General features: G+C 38.7%; 1 protein-coding gene across 1 annotated transcript in view; it reads left to right on the top strand.

The window, feature by feature from the left end:
* The window catches only part of LOC308328407 (endothelial PAS domain-containing protein 1-like), a 17,133-nt gene extending 15,940 nt beyond the window's left edge, over positions 1-1,193 (top strand). Inside the window, exon 11 of the mRNA XM_080782208.1 lies at positions 1-1,193. This exon is cut by the window's left edge and continues 1,340 nt beyond it. The gene's annotated coding sequence lies outside the window, so the exon portion shown is untranslated.
* The last annotated feature ends 6,307 nt before the right edge of the window (positions 1,194-7,500 follow it).

Here is a 7,500-nt window from a genome sequence, read left to right as displayed (position 1 = left end):
ATACTAGCCTATATAACCTACTGTAAGCTTGATATTGTAAAGCTGTTTTGTTTCTAGTTAACTTGTGTGCCCCTTCAACTATGTTTTCTTTCCATTTCTTAAACCTGTATTCTCTCTCTCTCTCTCTCTCTCTCTCTCTCTCTCTCTCTCTCTCTCTCTCTCTCTCTCTCTCTCTCTCTCTCTCGTTTGAACAGACAGTATAGAATCGTGCTACATGCATGTACGCATAATTATAGATTTAAGGCCTGCACTTAATGCACAAGTCACATTATTATGGAGAAGCAACAGAGGAAGAGTTGCAATGACTATTTGGGATGTAGAAATACAGCAGGTGTACTGGAGCGTAATCAATCAGGGTATGGACATCTTTTCTTTGGTTCACACACGAGACACAATTACATTCAAGGTATTTTATAAGTTGTTGAAACAGAATATTCCTGTAACACACAGAATTTGACCCCTGCTCTCCAAAGAGCTGGTGATCTTGTATGGCAGCCTGTTGATGAATGAAACGTATTGAAAGTGAAAATTAGTCAAATTTAACCATCTAAACTATGATGACTTTTTTTTTCCATCTTTTTCTTCTCTTATTATTCTCTCTTTCATCTCAGTCTCACTCCTTTTTTTCCCTTTTTTTTGTGGCGTTTGTCTTGTGCGGTGACCACTTTAAATGTGTAAATCATAGAACTTATGATATAATACGTTATGTATTTAAAGGAGAGAACTATAATGTCAAAGATGGTTGTTTTTAGTGTTATGTTTCCTGGTACTTTGTCCTATATCTACCCCATGTAGATTGCAGACGGATGCCGATTTTTCTTGAGGGTTTCTCTTTTTTTGTGTTGTTTTTCAGTGTTGTGGCATTTTGATATATTCCACAGTTTTATGTTTCTAATGACTGTTGGCAAGGCCAGTAAAAAAAAAGAAGAGAAAGTAAGACAGATTAAAGATGAATATATACAATTTCAAAGTTGCAACTTGTTTTTTTTATGTAGCATTTTGAATATTGAGGCCAAGGTTGCCACAGCATTAATCATTACTTTTCAGTAGCATATAAAGCATCTGTGCTTCATAGACCATGTAACTGTAATCTGTTTTAGAGACGACTTGTATTACATTTCTCAGATCCACGCTCATTAACACTATGTTTCTTTAAAGTTGGTTTCTAACTGATGTAAACCTGCAGTACTGACTTGCACCTGAAGAAAGGCCTTCAAGTGCACAGTCCATTCCCTGATATCTGTAGATGATTTCTGTAACTCTGGGGACCTATTAAAGAATAAAACCGAACTATATAAAGACATTTGTGTCATTGTGTCATAAAGCATCCTTTTTTATCTAATCGTATCTAAACATTTATCTAACTTTTAATTACAAATACCTGTTTTACAGCTTATATGCAATAGTAGCAATGAATCCATATGAAACCAACGTTGGTTTCATGTGGATCCTAGTTTATTGGTTTAGCAGCAAGAAAGCAAGTTATAAAACATAGTAAAGCGTAATTATTGTTGTAAACGGCTTTATGATACAATTTGAGATTCTACTGCTGGCTCAATGCTTCTGCAATGTTGATAATGTTGCTGTTCCTTGACAACATTTCGGTTGGAGATATTTATTATAGATTGCACTAAACTCGAATTGCTGTTTTGAAATTCCCCCAAAAGAACGTAGACATTATTTGTCCTATAAGTAAGGATGAGATGACAGCTGTGTAACCTTCAGTCTGTGCTGGCCAAAGTGGAAACAAGATTTTACAGTTGGAATATGTCCATAATAGGATCGTATTCCAATCCCTTTGTTATGCTCATTTACTGTAGATGTTTTTTTTCCCTGACTGTATTTTATCATGCTATTGTAAAGCACTTTGTAACGCTGTTTTGAAAAGCGCTTTATAAATAAAGTCCATTATCATTAATTGTAACAAGAATGCAAGTCAAGTCATTGAATTAGAAAGAGATTCAGTTGCATGTCACCTATAGCATTGAACCCCTACACAGGAACCTCCTCAGTGTTCTTTTAACTCAGATGACAGTCAGGGGGATGTGAGAGGTTTCCTTTTTTTAATTATCCCCTGGGCCAAGAATATCTAAACAAGAGGAAATAACATGAAAGGTTGTATAATTTCTATCCCATTTATTTATTTATTGTCATCAGACAGACAGACAGACAGAGCCATGCGGATGTGGGGGGAAATATATGTCAATAATTGCTTTGAAATTACTATGTTGTAAAGAAAAATCAATAAACATATCTTTAAAAAATATATACAGACAGACAGACAGACAGATAGACAGACAGACAATGAGCCACAGTTTCCCTGGTGGCTGTGAACATGTTGAACATGGCCCTGATATGTTTCATCGAAAATTATTTAATTGAAAGCATACAAAATAGAAAATCCAATGTTATTTATTATTTGTTGATAAGAAATGTTATATGCTTATAGAAGTTCATGAGGTTACAACTATTTGTATTGTTTATATGAATCAGCAACTGAAACCAAAGTGATTTACACATCATCATAATCTTTCGCTTGGCAAATATATATATTTATCCACTGAAAAAAGTAAACAGTTGAAAATATGTACATTTGACCGGATGTAATTTCCTGGGGTCTATTATGACTATAGTAAATAATAAAAAAAGAAATTGCCATAATATTTTGTAAAAAAATACATATTTAGCCCCATGTTCGAATGCCCCCCCCCCCCCCTGTCAAAAACAGCTAAAATCCCTAAAACTAAAGAAAGCAGCAAATGAAAAAAGTTTAGCACTCACCTTTTACTTTCTCTAATAACAACCTAAAACATGAACCTTGGTTGAAAAAACTAAAGTTGTCCTTTAAAGGACCACTTCACCACTTTTCAACATCTCTTCATACATCTCCTCACTAATGTTCATGATAAAACACCAAGATTTGTTTCTCTAGGCTATTATATTATGTCGTTACAATATCAAAAATATCAATATTACCATTACAAACAAAATAGTTCCAATATGGAGATACAAGGTTTCTGCATTTTCACAGCTAATAGTAATTTCTAAACGTATAGCAACAAGATGATGGGCAAAATATATTATGGGCATATACTGATGACATTAGTGATCTCCAGATATGGGCAAAAAAGGGACACAGATGAGTACAACGGGTACGGCCAAACCTCTAGTTCACAGAAAACAGTCCACCCCTGTGGCAGGTGCTCTTTTAGGGCATCACAGAAAAGATATATATGTATTGCGAACGCAGTGATTGCGAACGCAGTGAGCACTTACTATGAGACCTAGCAGATCATGTCTGTCCGTGCGTGCGTGTGTCCCCCCTTTGTGCCCATATATGGAGCTGAGTGATTTGTTTGTGATTTATGCAACACACTCCATATTTGGACGTATAGCTGCTTTGGGGACTCCTTATAATATGGTTATGGCTAAGTTAAAAACGTAACTTAAAAATAAATCTTTAAAAAAACCCAAATATGTACGAGCTGCGTTCGCTTCCCGCGTTTGCGCGTCTTACTGGTATCACTAAACTGATCTTAAATTACAAAACATATATGTTTTAATGAATAATGGTCAGTCGATTCTGCATCAAATTGATGGTTTCATCAAACTGACTATAGGGCAGGCTATATACGAAGTACTGTGATCCACTAAGAGACAGGACTCAGGGGCCCTAAAGTGGAAAACTGTGTCTCCAATCTCTTCCTGTGTGTTGACCCGCCTGTCCCTCTGTCCAAATATCTGTCCACCCCGTCTGACCACCCGTCCGTCCTGTGGGACTTGGTGTAGGTCTCAAAACGTCTCTTGTCTATAATGAACTGGTCTGGGGTCAGTTTGTTTATCTTCCGGTCCAATCCCAGGACACTGGCCACTGTGGCCAGAAGGTCAGAACTGATAGAAACTGGCCCCAGTACAGCTCACATCATCTCACTGAAAGAAAACATTCTATAGTAGTTTCCCATGTCAGCCAGGCTGGACGGAGAGAGAGAGAGAGAGAGAGAGAGAGAGAGAGAGAGAGAGAGAGAGAGAGAGAGAGATGAGAGAGAGAGAGGGAGAGAGAGAGAGAGAGAGAGAGAGAGAGAGAGAGAGAGAGAGAGAGAGAGAGAGAGAGTTCAGCACGTAGATCAGACTATAGAGTAATAAGAAATCCATCTCACAATAAGCACCACAGACGAAAAACAGTGTAAGTCCAAATTTCATTCTGACCCCTCCACGAAAAGGCCTCGTTGTCCTGAATCTATCATTTTTCGTCTGTGGCATTTTTATGAAAGTTGTCATGATACATGTACTGAATTTTCTTATCACATTATTATTGACTATGATTAAAATAAAATAAAGTTGTATATCATGTTGGTTTATGCCCCAAAATTAATGCGAATATTTTATGGCTGCTTGAATTGTGCAAAGCTACCCATGGATTTGCAAGTAAAATATAATGGACACGTTTGAACAGGCAGCTACACACACATAGCTATAAACGTATAGGCTATGTAAATCACAGAGAAAACAGGATCGGTGCACACTGCGGGACGCAAGCACGCACGCACGCACGCACGCACGCACGCACGCACGCACGCACACACACACACACACACACACACACACACACACACACACACACACACACACACACTAAAGCATTAACATGATGCCAACACCAAAATGGGTTCCCGTTCAGAATGGGTTATATAGACAGCAGTGAACTACAGTCTTTTCACATTGAAAATGACATTTCTAAAAGATAACTGTGCATAAATGCTTAGAATGCATGCCAGTGCTTCTCAATTAGGCGTCTGTCGGCCCCCCGGGGCCCTTGGGGGATTCCCAGGGGGTCCCCAGTAAACGTAGGTAATGCAGCTCTTTTTGAAGTATATAGACAGCAATGAACTACAGTCGACTGTTTTCACATTGAAAATGACATTTCTAAAAGATAACTGTGCATAAATGCTTAGAATGCATGCCAGTGCTTCTCAATTAGGCGTCTGTCGGCCCCCCGGGGCCCTTGGGGGATTCCCAGGGGGTCCCCAGTAAACGTAGGTAATGCAGCTCTTTTTGAAGTATATAGACAGCAATGAACTACAGTCGACTGTTTTCACATTGAAAATGACATTTCTAAAAGATAACTGTGCATAAATGCTTAGAATGCATGCCAGTGCTTCTCAATTAGGCGTCTGTCGGCCCCCCGGGGCCCTTGGGGGATTCCCAGGGGGTCCCCAGTAAACGTAGGTAATGCAGCTCTTTTTGAAGTATATAGACAGCAATGAACTACAGTCGACTGTTTTCACATTGAAAATGACATTTATAAAAGATAAGTGGGCATAAATGCTTAGAATGCATGCCAGTGCTTCTCAATAATGCGTCTGTGGGCCCCCCGGGGCCCTTGGGGGATTCCCAGGGGGTCCCCAGTAAAAGGCTGAGTGGCGCGCTATGCGCTTGTAGGTCTGCTATTTTTGAAAGATGGAAGAAAAATAGCTTTTTGGAATTGGTGGAAGAATTTGTGTCACTGATCATAAGGTCAGACTTTTTATTTTGTAATTTTCCCTTTTCTTTGTAGTTTATGGTGATTCTGAAGAATGGAACCAAATGGTTCCATTTGTACACTCTCATATAGTTAATGTTTTGTAAATATTGATATGACAATTAAAATTGCATTTCAATATCACACAAATGGTTTTACTGTTGTATGACAATATATTTGGGTTTCAAGTGTGCTAATGTGAACACAGCATCTGTGAAATGTTGCATTTCATATTTAATGTAAACATACAACTAAGGTGAGGCAGTCAGCAGGTCACAGTGCTGTAGGGCTTCGAACCCTATATCCAGGCAGAAGCTCGGATAGTACTGTACTACCAGCGCTTTTTTTGCTTTGCAACACCATGTCTTTGAATGTGAATTATTTTGTTTTACTCTTGTACATTTGTCTAATACATGTACAGTATTTATCCAACCAAGCCCATTAATTATAACACAGAGATGCTATTGTAGGAGGCAGAGGTAAAATGACACAAGTGACCAGAGTGTTTAAAGCCTTCAGGCAGACAACAGGTCTGAAATCTGTGGGGCCTCCCTCACAACATTGCTGGTAGCATGTTGTCGAGAGGGGGATGTTGAGTGCCAACCTGTCAATTGGTAAGCCTGTTTGCTGGATGTATTGAATCTTTGCTTTTACTGCTTTCTTGTATGGTCTACAATGATTATGTTTGTATATTGTCAGGAGGACTGCAGTGGCACTTTTGGTGCCGTTATGTGGATGTTTACCGGTCCTGAATTGTTTGGGGAGTGGCCTCCCCAGTAATGTGTAAGGCATGTAAAATGGATCAATGTGAGTATTATACGATATGTGTGCAAAGCTGAACAAAAGGGTTAATATATATATTGTGTTGTATTTGCCCTGCAAGTGTATTGTCTCTTATGATGTAATGTTTTGATTATTCCTTGTGCTTTGTTTTGATTGCATAGTTGAACAACTAGTGTGCTTTGTTTTTGTAGATCCATGATTGAGGAATAAGCGCTGTTCCTTTCCCTTGGTTATTTGATTTGTTATGATTTGTATTTTTGTTTGGTAAACCATTCTCCCCATTTCTAGTTCAACACTTTTATACATTTTATATCTGTTAAATATTTTTGTACTGAATAAACTATTTGCTATTTTGTAACCTGGTCCAGTCTCAAATATTTATTGGCTGGGTTACACTATTATGTCAACATGCATGTCAACATGCTCGAGGAGTAGCAATAACGGTTAGGCAATTCATTGAACACAGTTTTGCACAATGTTAACATTCCAGATGGATTAAAATATGAATACTACGCCATGATGGGAGTAGGATACTATCAATACAGTACAGTACCAACTTGAGTGTTTACTGATTGACCTATGATAACAACATAGCCTCCTGCAGTGAGGGGTCCGGGGACCCCCATATTTTAAATAGCAGCTATAACAGCTAAAGCCACTACGAATTGTTGATCAGCTATTTTCAACAACCGGGTCTTGTGTACAGTACAGTGAGTTATTATTTTGTTTGCTGGCTGGTTGCTACGCAGGGTTCAGCTGCGAGCCCCATGTACAGTGTCAGTAACAGTCATTCACAGTAGCTACACAATCCCTGATGGATCTGAAAACAAATCCACTACCAAATCCCCAAGACATTAACACGTCTTTATCAGCGTTTGTGTGGTCAAGACAATTGGCATTTTACCCACCTCAGTTTCTGCTGCAGGATCTGTGTTGCTCCAAAGCTAAAGTAAAACATGACGTCCCGTAGTCAGGGATTATTACATTGAATAAATAACTAGGATGAAAAAAAGAGTCCTGTACTCTTTAAAAATACATGGTAACAATAAACCCTTCCTTCCTGAGTAGAATATATCCCCGTTGCAAAGAATGAAAAAGAAAGTTACCAAAAATCCCATGCATTTCGTATTCTCGTTTGTCCAATGGATAGCGCATCGGACTTGAGATCCAATGTGCCCGGGTACGCAGCCGGAGTCAAG

Source organism: Protomyctophum bolini, assembly GCF_963924005.1.
Source record: "Protomyctophum bolini genome assembly, chromosome: 14".
Taxonomy (NCBI): Eukaryota; Metazoa; Chordata; class Actinopteri; order Myctophiformes; family Myctophidae; genus Protomyctophum; species Protomyctophum bolini.
The sequence above is the reverse complement of the archived record's forward strand: the minus strand, read 5'-3'. Positions and strand labels throughout refer to the sequence as shown.